Below are 12,203 nucleotides of genomic sequence, written 5' to 3'. Positions count from 1 at the left end.
TTGCTTGTTAATGGAGAAAAATACAATTTTAATGAAGATTGAATTGACAGCATATATTTTCTCTGACCATCTTCAAATATTTATGACCATCTCATATTCTTGCCCAAATGCTCCACCCCAACATCTTGATGATTCTGAAAGGGGTTCACAATTACTTCCTATTGCACACCTATTTCTGGGGTGATTGTGGGCACCATGTGTTGTAGCTACAATACATTGCCAGAGCTGTCCACAACTTCGAAAAGTAGGACCTCTGAATCAGTGATAAAAATAGGTGTCACAGCGTAATGTCAAGTGCTGGCCAGTACTCATGCAGGACAAACTATGGCTCACTGTCCCCATGATAGTCATTGTCCTCTCCAGGAATCTCCAAGTGTTCAAGCTGTTCGGGTTCTTCTGGATTTGGAGCTTACCCCTTATAAGAAAAAAAAGAAAAAAGACAGCTTAAGTCAGCATTTTCCTAAAACACAACTAACATCATCAGCAAGGCCCATGTCATCCTGGATTAGGAGCCACTTCCTATTGGTTCTGCCGGAACACGCAATCAAAACCAAAGAACAGAAGGAGATGAAGACCCTGTTCTTCAATGAACACCTTGTCACCCATTAACCACTGATGGCAATGCATGGCCCCACCACCTCACACTACACCAGCAGCCCTGTCCCACCTTTGTTTGCACAGCACTCCATTTCTTTCTGGAAAGAATTGCTCAATATCACTCTCATGCATGCAAACATGCATACATATATGCACACCATTACAAGGAGAATAGAGTGATTTCATGCATTTTACATGCCCTGACTATTTAGCAGTGCAATGCCATATCCCTTAGATAAACACGTTCCAGGATCCATGATAGCTGGATCATTTAGTGTTATCGGAGTGTAATTTGGTTTATGGGGTATTCTATTTGCACACCACATATGTTGAATCATCATTTGTGATGTCATCATTTGTTTGTCTGACGGAGGACACAGCATTTACCTTTTGTAGAATTCCTTCCAAATAGCTGACTGTTTGTCTTTAGAGAGGTGTGATTACTAGCATAGCCCCCCATGGAGGGCTATGGGGCAAGGGTAGACCCTGTGATACTAGCCAGTTGCACTACAGAGGATGTGGTGGCCCCTACTATGTCAGTAATCAAACAATGTCTGCACCCAATTGCATATCGGCAGTGTTGTTGCTTGCTTACACATGTTTTGGGCCTCTTCCTAAGGAAATTTGGGTCTGCTTCTGTTAAAAGGAAGAAGCAAGCCTGAATTCTCTCAGAAAGAGAACCGAAAAAATATGTAAACCCACAACAATATTGCGAGAGGGTCACCATGCAGATGCCTTAACCAAGAGAAGACCATCAAAGCAGCAGTGTATGCACTTGAAGGGAAGTAAAACAAAAATGTGTTGTAAATGTACATTGTTGAATGTATTACAGGATGTTAGCAGGATTTTTTCAGGCTGTCTGTAACCAGGTATGCGTGTGTGAGTAAGTCTGTGTGTACGGGTATATGCAAGATTGATGCATGCACGTTTTTGGCGGCGCAGGCTGCATCATATTTTTAGTGACAGTGCAGTTTTATTTTGTTTGAGCGATGTCATCAAAGTACTATATTAAGAATTCTAGAATAGATTGTGGCAGTTGGATCATGAAAATGGTTTACTGTGATCATACTGACATAGATTGTGTCCACAGCTTCAGGAAAATGATTTACATTGGCAATGCTGGAAGCCACATGAAAGGGACCTATGGTGGCAATGTTGGCATATGTTTTGGAGCAGATGCCAGTGTCCTTGGTGCATGATATAAAACCCAGTAACAAAACACAATATAGTAGCAGCTGTACTTTGTTTCACCAGTAGAACGAATTGCTGTGAATGTGGTCTGTGTGCTGTTGCTGAGAGTTCAAGTGGGCTAATGTGGAGATCACTCAGATCGGAGCATGCAAGCAGTGTTGGCAGCATTTTCAGTAAACACTGCAATTTTAGTCGTTTTTATCAAATGTGCTGGCAATGGGATAAACCACAAAGAAATTAACGGCTATTTCCCAATAAAACACTTTTGATGACTTCCCGGGTGGCATGAAAAAAAACTCACACCGCGTGACGATTCCATTCATCCAAACTCCCACAGGGAAAAGATTTGCGAAGTGTGTCTTTCACACTGAGAGTTGCTTCATGGTGTCACACGCTTCATTGGATTGTCACCAGATTACACAAAAATGAGAAGATGAAGAGCACAGAAATAAAGAAAAGCATGTCACCCAGGCTGGTTGTGTGGACCGCATATCACTCTCAACTGCCAATTTAGGGCCTGACTTCGAGGTCCATTCATAAAGGTTTACTGTGGAGATGTTTTTTACTGATTTATTTTGTTTTTCAAGTGCTGCCGGTCAAGGCCATCTAAGCGAAAAAGACAAGACCAGAGAATGAATGGTACAGGACTTTAATTTCTTGTGGAATTTCGTCAAGGAGTTAATGGCTCGATCCACCCCAAAAAATCTAATTCCACATCTTAGAAGGCAGAAGAAGAAAGGATCTGCCCATTGCTCTGCCCAGTATGGTCACATGGGGCAGAATCAGGAATGTATTGGCTGAAGGTAGGGACCTATTAGGAGAATACCATTTGAATGTAACTCAGTGGGAGGAGGGGGGGGGGCAGGACTGTGTAGTTCCTTAAAGACTAGAGTCAATGCTTTGAACTTGACACTGGCAAGGATAGTGAGCCAATGCAATCTTCTGAAATCTGGAGTACTGTGAGCCTGGCGAGTAAAAATACAGTTAGCAGCATTCAAGATTACTTGAAGACTTTTGAGAATGTAGGAAGTTGCCCCAAGAAACAAGGCATTAAAATAATTTGATTTATATCCGCTGACGGCTCTGGCAGAGGCTGCACAATCACTCTCTTGTAAGGGAGCTGCATCAGGTGATTACTTGATGAAGAAGCAGTTGCTGTGGCTTGGGCCATCATAGTGAGTGATGGATCAAAAAGAAATCCCAAGGATTTCACAGAACTTTGTAGTTGAATCTTGTTATTGCCAATGGGGATGTTTCTAAGAAGGTTTAATGGCCTGATGGAAGCCTATGTATGGGAAATCAGTAGGAGTTTGTTTGATCTCTTATTGAGAGAAAGCCATTCTCTTCGCATCCATGTTTCAATGCTCTCAAAAAGTTGTTTAATGCGGATAAGATTGCAAGAGGCATCGACAGACTAACAAAACTGTTGTCAGCATTATTTTGGAAATTATGAGAATAACTTGTTAGTTGACCAAGAGGTAATTCAGGGGTCTTCATGTACAACGTAATAACAGTGGAGACAGGCAGGATGAACATGGCTTTCACAGGAGTTAAAAGACTCAACTCCGGGTGTTCTGCCTGACTAGGAGGAAGAAAGCTAGCGTGTAGGCCTGATGGAAAGTTCAAGGATATTGGCCAGAGTAAAAGAAAGACTTTGATCAATAGGATCATGGGCAATCGAGAGATCCAATAACATCAGCAGCCCAGAACATCCTTTATCAAGTGTTCTGCACAGGTTTTCTTGGGCATCTAGCCAGGTGGTCTCAGTACCTCTGCCTCTGTACGGGCCAAAGCCAGATTGCCAACTTTGCATGAGTTTAGAGCACTCAGTCCTATCCTGCAATTGGGACGTGGCCACGTTCTCCAAAATCTTTAAAAGAAATGGAACATTCATGGTAGGGCGATATTTAGTAGCAACACTAGAATCCAGTGACAGCTTTTTCAGCACGGGGTCACCTAAGCTTATTCTAAAGAAAAATGTACAATGCCATGATTAAACAAGTTGTTTATTATAAGAGTAATATTAGGAATTAGGCTAAGGAAATTTTGCTTAATTAGGCTGAAGAAACAAGGATCGTCCGGGCAATCAGTAGGATTTAATTTTTGTAAAATATGGTATGTCCCCACAGGTGATATTGGTTTAAAATCACATCCAGCCAAGTTCCCTAAAGCGCAATGAGCAGAACTCTTAATCTCTCGCAATGAACAGTAGATACTGCAGGAATAGCAACAGGCTGGGTAATACCCGGGAGTTAGAATAATTAATAATGATGGACTCATAGATCAAATACGGTATCCGGTCATTGCACCGAATTCAAAGCATCGATAGACCATACCTTTGAAAAAAATGCATCGTAAAAAAAAACATCTAATGCATTTTTTTAAATGGTAAAGGGTTTAGTTTAGTAAAATGTGTTTTAATGTTTTAAAAAAGGGGGTTTGGGGGAGGGAACCCCCCATTAAAAAATAAAAAGCATTTGATTTTTTTTCGATGCTTTTTTTTGTCAATGGTTTGGTTGTCGATGGTTTGGCTGTCAATGGAATCACTAGGAACCATCAAATACACTTTCCTGAAGAGGCCAGCTGCAGGTTATTGCACCATCCTTTAGAGTTCTATTAGTTTTAGTGCGTTATTAGGTGGGAAGATTGTGAACACTGAAAGCCCCTTAGGAAAATGATTAGCGGAAGCAATGCGCCCTGCAAGTGGGGCTTTTTAGCATCAATAATGCTTTGTTGTATTGTGACCACACACACTTCATAAGGGCCATATTAGTAGGACTGGGGCCTTTCTTTCATTTACACTCAGCAGCTCTTAATCCACGCAGGGCCTCATAGTACCAAGGTTGTTTGAGTTTATGAGGACACAACAAAGTGTGCCTCATTACACGTTTGGTGATAATTCAGTGGTAAATCTGCCAAATTACCACCAAACGTAATTATCGTTACTGCCACTTGGTCCTACGGTTTTACCACGAGATTACAAGTGGTGGTAGGGAGGTGTTCATCCCCATGTTCAGATTCTATACAACTCCAGGGGGATTTTGGCGGAATTACCGCTTGTGGTTATTCCCCCAGCGGTAATTCTGCCAATTTCTGGTGCTAAGGTGGAGAATTTACCTCCAACTTTTTGCTGGATGTAAATCCTTCACCTTACCACCAAACATGCAGTATGACGGTGTGTTACTGTGACAGTAATGGAGCGGTAATGGAATTACCACTGCATTACTGCTATTTTTACCCACACTGCCGTACTTGTAATGGGTTCCTTCACTTGTTATTGGGCTTCAAATTACTAACAGTTCTTAAAGTAGACTTATATGAGTCAACAAAAAATATATTTGTATCTGCATCATGTTGTTATGTTAAAGAATATTTATACAGAGCACTATCACCACCGGAGTGGTCCCTTGGCGGATATGAAAAGCAAGAGTGTAGGGTAAGTTAGTAGGACTCAGCGGGAAAAAGCTCAAGAGAGCTGTGATGTGCTTTTGGCAGCTTCAGCTCGGTTTACACCATTCCCTGAGCATATGTGTGATTTTTCGGTCATTGGTTATCATGTGCTGTTGTGTACGGTTATGTGTGGTTTGTTTCGTTGGTGTGGTGTAGTGAATTGCATGCGGTTTGTGGTGCAATATAAGTATGGTTGTGTTTTGTTTAGAGTTTGGGAGGTGTAAGCAGAGGGATGAGTTTTTTAGTGGGTTGGTTAGTGGTGGCGCTCCATCATACCTCCTTTGCTTTGGCCACCTGTGGTACCCATTCCTGCCAGTGTCTTGAGTACTGTGGTGTGCTAGGGGCGGTCTCCCATCTATATTCCATGCAGGGTTGGGGGTTGTCTGCAGCGCTATTTAGTAGTGATGCCTACACTGATTTGGTCCCTGGAATATTCTGGTGTGCAGCTGCCATCGCCTGCCTAGGCCCCTAGGGGGGTTTCTTCCCCTTGGGCTAGTTCGGCCCCGTGGTTTATCTGTTTGGTCGCCACTCTCTCCCCTTCAACTCTTATGCCCTTTGTCTGTGGTTCTACCCAGGACGCTCCCATCTCTCTGGTTAGCCTCTGGGCAGGGCGCTCCATGGGAATGGGTGCACCCGGTTCTCCCTCCCACTCGGAAGTCTCTCCACCTCCCCACACTTGTCGTGGTATGGTCTAGTCCTCCGTCATGCTATATGTTTGTTCATTCTGAGAGGTGTGGGTGTTGCTCATTCATTTTCATCAGGTTCTGAGTTGAAGAGCAGGTTTTAAGGAGGCTTTGGAATTTCAGATGGCCCTTTAGATGGTGAAGGGTGCAAATGTATCTTTGAGCAGAGGGACCAAAGCTGCATAAGAAGCTTACAATGAACCCTAAAAGAGACCATCTTCTTTAGCATCAACTATGGGTATTAAAGAGATTATTCCTGTGAGGCAAAAAAGAACAGCTACTTGATCTGACCAATAGAAATGGAATGCATTTGCCCCGCTCAACACTAATATTACAAGACACTAGCCAGTCAAGGACATGCCCATTAGAGTGAGTTGCTACATCATATGATGAGAAAACCCAAGCCTTTTAATGAAGACCACATTTCATGTGCTTGTTCATCAGAAGGGTTATTACACCCTAGGTTATATTCTCTCATACGAATTGCAGCCTTCCAATGTTTCAACATTGGTAAAACAGTGGAAAGGAGATCGGCAGCACATGTCTTATTGGTTATTAACACATGTAACACATGGCTATTTTTGTTAAGAAGAAGCTCAGCATAAAGGGTATTGCATCCATTGATAAGTGTAGTCACTTCTCGAGATCTGAAAAGAGGATTTAAGAATGGAAGCGACTCCGTCACCACATCCTGTAGTACGGTTTGCGGTATCATATTGCCTTCCGGTATGGCTAAGGAGATTGAAGAACCGAAAGAAGATTGAAACCAGGTCTCAGCAGTGGCTAAGAGAGATACATCATTAGAGATAATTAAATCAGAAATGTCTGTGGCATGTCGGACCACGGAACGCATTTTAATAAGGGTGCAGTTTAAGGTGTCAGATATTTTCGTCTCTGGTGTCCCTATATGATAGGGGTGCAGTGGATGCAGGGATGAATGGTTGGGCAAAAGGGAGCTGGGGCAGGTGACATCCACTGGAGCAAAAGAATAGGACAGAGAGGAACCTGAAGGTTCAGGGAGCTGAGGCATAAACTCCGACTCAGCGACTTCACCTCCGAAAGAAATCTACTAGCAAAGGAACAGTTTGGATTTTGAAAGGAGCATGCAACGACCCATCAGCTACTGAGAGTGGTGGACACCATCAGCCACGGATTCAACATCAAGAAGTCCACAGGAATCGTCTTCCTGGATGTCGCCAAAGCATTCGACCGAGTCTGGCACAAGGGACTTCTGCACAAGATGATTGGCCTGGGATTTCCAAACTACCTGGTGAAGACGATTGCAAGCTACCTGGGAGGCCGCACCTTCCATGTCGCCATGCGGTCTGAGATGTCCTCATCACATCCCATCCGAGCAGGCGTGCCACAGGGATCGAACCTCGGACCCTTCCTGTTCAACCTATTCACCAACGACATCCCGACAGATCTCCACAAGACCGACCTGGCGCTGTATGCAGACGATGTTGCAGTCATCAACCAGTCATTCAGCGAAAAGGAAGTGGCGAAGAACCTGCAAGCTTCATTGGATACCATTGCAAAGTGGTACAGCGACTGGAGGATAGAACTGAACACCAGCAAGACAACCGCAACGCTGTTCACCAGAAAGAAGATCAAGGAGCACCCACACATCAGCCTCAACGGGGAGACCATCAAATGGGAGAGCAGCAGCCGCTACCTCGGTGTGACCCTGGACAGCAAACTCAACTGGGAAAGCCACATCGAGAATACTCAGCAGAAGGCAACAGGAAAGATGGCAGCGCTGTACCCACTCCTGAAGAGCAAGTCCATGCGCCTCCGGACAAAGATCAACGTCTACAAGGTGATCATCAGACCAACCCTGACGTATGCCTCCCCAGCATGGATGACCTGCCATGAGCGACACCGGAAGAGTCTTCAGATAGTCCAGAACAAGGCCCTCCGGATATCTTCTGGAGCTCCAATCTTCCCAAGGATAGCAGACCTTCACAGAGACCTGGACATCGAGATGTTGGACGAACATCTAGCGAAGCTGAGTAAGAACTTCTGCCAAGGACTGGATCAGAACCCGAACCCTCTGATAAGAAGACTCACTGCCACCACTGCAAACCCCTTCGACCGATACCCGCGGCCCATCACTGCGAAGACCCTGTGAAACCAGCTCTACTGTGACAAGACCACACAGACCAAGAAGAAAACAAACCCACGACTACATACTCAACCCGAGAAGATGGAGTAATGAGGCTCAAGCCTCGGTATCCAAAAATCACCGCTGATGGATAAAAATCTATCAGCAAGAAGAAGAACAAGCGCAGGGGAAGGCAGTAAAGCTTTCCATGTGACTGTTTTACACGAACACTGCAGATGTACAGTGGAGCTTATTTTGATGCGTCATTAAACCTTCCAGCCACATATTTTAGAAATAACCATAAACCGTTAGCTGTTTCCTTAATATTCACATGTTTTTGTAGTCAGTCGGAGCTAAGCGCTCACCCCTGTTATCTGTGCGCAGCCTTCTGTGACAGGTTCTAATCCCGGCAGGGTCAACTTAGCCTTTCATCCTTCTGAGGTCAATAAATTGAGTACCACTCTGTGGGATAATGATGTCTTCCACTATGACAGCACTCTGAGACCAATGGGTGTGTAGTGGTATATAAAAAATGCATTATTCTTTTTTTTTTAATGTGTGTTGAATTTTGAATTGTTATGAAACTAGATGCAAACTGGATCACTTAAAATGCTGCCACAGTCTTGGAGATTCAAGCACAGAGCTCTGAAAACACACCGAATAATTCACAGATTCAAGCACAGATATCAGTATTTTTTCTATTTCTAGCGCAAGAACCCACTTCCTCTCTAAACAGAAAACGTACTTTTCAGATTTCTAGCTCGAGTATGTGGTCATGCTTGCTTGCTATGCAGAAACGGACTCTAGAAATGTGATTGGGCCTAGCCTCCTTGGAAATGGAAAGCACTTTTTTGTATTTCTAGAGTTGGGGGACATCCATGCTGAAAGCCGAAGTACAAAACATGTCCCACTGGCTTGAAGAGGCCTGTCAATGCCAGGGAGGGCACTGGGCATCTTAAATGTGTTGTAAAGTGGAGGGCAGAATGCCCTCTATCGCATTGTCCTCCAATGTTCGAACCTTCAAACATTTTCAATTGAATTGCTGAAAAACTTTAAAGTGGCGGGACCTCGCACAACACAAAATACCTGTTATTTGAGCATTCCCCCAAACAGGTTTCCCCATTACTAATTTTGGACATTATTTGGCACCTAGAAGTCAGGGGAAGCAAAATTAACTTCAAAAGCAGCAGTGCTTTTTGTAATTCGCTTCTCATGTTTTTTTAAAATTACTTTAAACAGTTTAAAATATGATGAAAACGACTTCCTGAAACAAGGCGAAATTCAATATGCAAACATTGCAATTTATGGTTAATGAGTGAGTGATTTTTGGGGTTCGAGTGTCATGATCCCAACCACATGCCCCTGGCTAGCCTCCTCCTCAGCTCTCACAACACTAAAACTAGTTTTCAGGGGTTTCCAGGTCCTGTTAGTCTGGAGAATGAAGAGGTAGGCACTGCATTGCCCAGAAGCCTGCATACTCACGTGAGACTTACAAGCTCTCATTTTAAACCACACCCAACGATATGCCTGTGCTTATCATTCTAGGAATCAAGCACACGTACCGCCACCCAGATCCTGCTAACGTATCACCTTGAGCCGCACCCAGGCCTGAAGGGGACCTCATCACCTGTGAATTCAAAGAAGGAACATTGACGTTCATTGCACAGTAAGACTTGAGACTTTCAAATATTGTTTCCGGCTCCTGTACCCTGAACGCTGCGACACCGCAACAACCACTTGACCTAAGGCAAAGACAAAAAGAGGCGAGTTAGGTGGCGGCACGAGTGTTATCCTTGCATACCACAGCAGCACAGTAGGATTCACCTACCTTGTTTGGTTCTCGGCTCCTAAGTCCAGACGCTAATTGCTGCAGGAATCCTTCGGCCTATAGAGGGAAAGAGAAAGAACGTTTGTTAGTAGTTGGCACGGATATTGTTGAATATAAGTCAAGTTATATGTTACAAGCCTAGTGACATACACTGAAAGTGTGAACACATGCTTGGATAAACCAGCGCAGTACCTGTACACAGACAAAAACAACCCAGTTGAGGAACTGTGTAGAAATACCAAAAAGTGGAGCAGATAATCCTGAAGCAGCTAGTCTCTTCAACCAAGGGCACAAACTACCCTGGACGGCTTGGCACATCCAGCCACTGGATTTTCTGGGAAATTGTTGAATCCATGCAACAGTACGCTGGGACCTCTTAAAGACCACTACTTTACTCTGTCTGTCAGAGTGCAACCTCTTTTTATTCCGTGGTAGACGTGTGCCAAAAAAGTAGTGGAACTATGACCCGGGTGGGTGTAAGGGAGCATATTGCAACGCATGTTTCAAGTGGTTGTGGATGGGACAAGTTGACAGAAAGAGGTCTTCCGTATTGTTTTTCATTAATTTCTCTCAGTTGGTCAGTCAGTTGGAACATTTACACATGGCCTTGAAAAATCAATTACCTCTGAGCTTAGGGCCCTTGTTAGGTAGCGTGTCATGCAGGTCGGTGGTAAACAGAATAACTCTGTATACCAAATAATCAAACCAATTCAGGAAGATGGCTAAGTCTTTTGACTGTTTTATTATAAATTATCTAAAACAGGGAGTTACAACAGACATCACACAGCGTTCTCTCAAAGCATTTCATAAAAACTCATCATAAGTGACTTCAAACTACGTGCCAAATAAGGAAAACCTACGGGGGGTTGTGGTTGGTTCAAGGGGAACATCTAAATATACTTTCTATAAGGGGTCGCGTTGTGATTGGATCTCTACAGTCAGGTGGACAACTCATGCCAACCCCTAGTGCAAGTCATCTTCAAAAGTTATTAGAAGCACAGTACCTCATTGGCTCTCAAACTATGAGGCCCTTCATTACACGGCCCTCTACAATTGGTTGGCTCACTTGTGCCGTGTCTGGAACATTCGGTTCACTTAGCAGCATGTGAGCTCAGGCCCAGGTGTCAGGGGGTGACCTGGACTGTACCTCCCCACCCAATTAGTCCAACATCTCTCATCACTGATGCTGTTCGTTATGATGGACTGTTGGCGTCCTTCTCTGGCGTTCTCAGCCTCGTGGGTCGCCGCAGGTCCTGCAGCTCCACACTGCTCCGCCCATCCAAGACGTGACTACATCAGAGGGTTTCCCCTGCGTATGTCTCTCTCTCTCTTGATCGGTTTGTCGCTGTTACATATAAAGCCCTGTTCAAAGGGGACGTTCCGTTTTCCTTCAGGTGTCGTATTTGATCCAGCATTACCTGAAGCTAATGGAGAAGAAGGGACACTATTTGTTATTACAGGCAATCCCATATAAGCAGATAGTTTTGCTTGCAGAGGGATTTCCATGTGATAACGAGAGTCACGTCCAGTGAGGTCCCACTTGCCCAGACCCCTAGGGAGGGCCTTGCTAAGTGGCTTCAAATTCCTAGCCTCACAGGGGGTGGCTCCCCGCTGGGGAGAAGGAACAAATACTCTCGATTCATCACAACTGCCTGCAATGATGCAGTCAAAGGGCTTGTTGAGGCAGCACTGGCGATGTTGGCCTGCTGTTGAGCTTAATTGCCGGTAATACCGGCAAAGATTTGGCAGGTTGGGCGAGTGTGGGGTTTTGACATGGCAAGCCGGTTGTTGCCACTGTGCTGCACCTTGGCTCTGAGAAGTGCTAGGATCCTCCCCATCCTACCCATCGCTGTAGGGAGTGGTGGTGACAACTGGCCTACTTCTGTGTGCTACCTGCAAACATGACTGTCATCAATACGGTTCAGCCATTGCCATTTCTCTTCTGCCCCCGCTTCACCTTCTTCCCACAGTCCTCCAACAGGCAGAAGGCACGAGGCTCTTATGCTACAATTTCCCTTTTTTTATAGGGAAACTAAGGAAATACTGAATAAATGCAAAACAAAGGAGCACAAGCGTTTGCTACAAAAACGCCAAATTCGAACAACCTACACAGAAGACCAACACCCAAGAGCTATAACCTCTCAATACATTGCAAATTCGGCTCCAAAGCTCAACAAGCCCTGCATGCATATTCCAAGATGGAGCCTGCCCTGTGTGCCCCTTCATTCATAGCCTAGCAAATTCCACAAAGAAATAAGAAGTGAGCTGGGCCTTACATAGAGGGATAACCTTCCTTTAGGAGATTCTAGGACTCTGATTGGGTGAATGAACTTGAAGAAACTCGATGAAT

The sequence above is a fragment of the Ambystoma mexicanum genome, chromosome 9 (genome assembly GCF_040938575.1).
Source record: "Ambystoma mexicanum isolate Mex_15411 chromosome 9, UKY_AmexF1_1, whole genome shotgun sequence".
In the NCBI taxonomy this organism is placed as follows: domain Eukaryota; kingdom Metazoa; phylum Chordata; class Amphibia; order Caudata; family Ambystomatidae; genus Ambystoma; species Ambystoma mexicanum.
Note: the sequence above shows the minus strand (reverse complement) of the source record.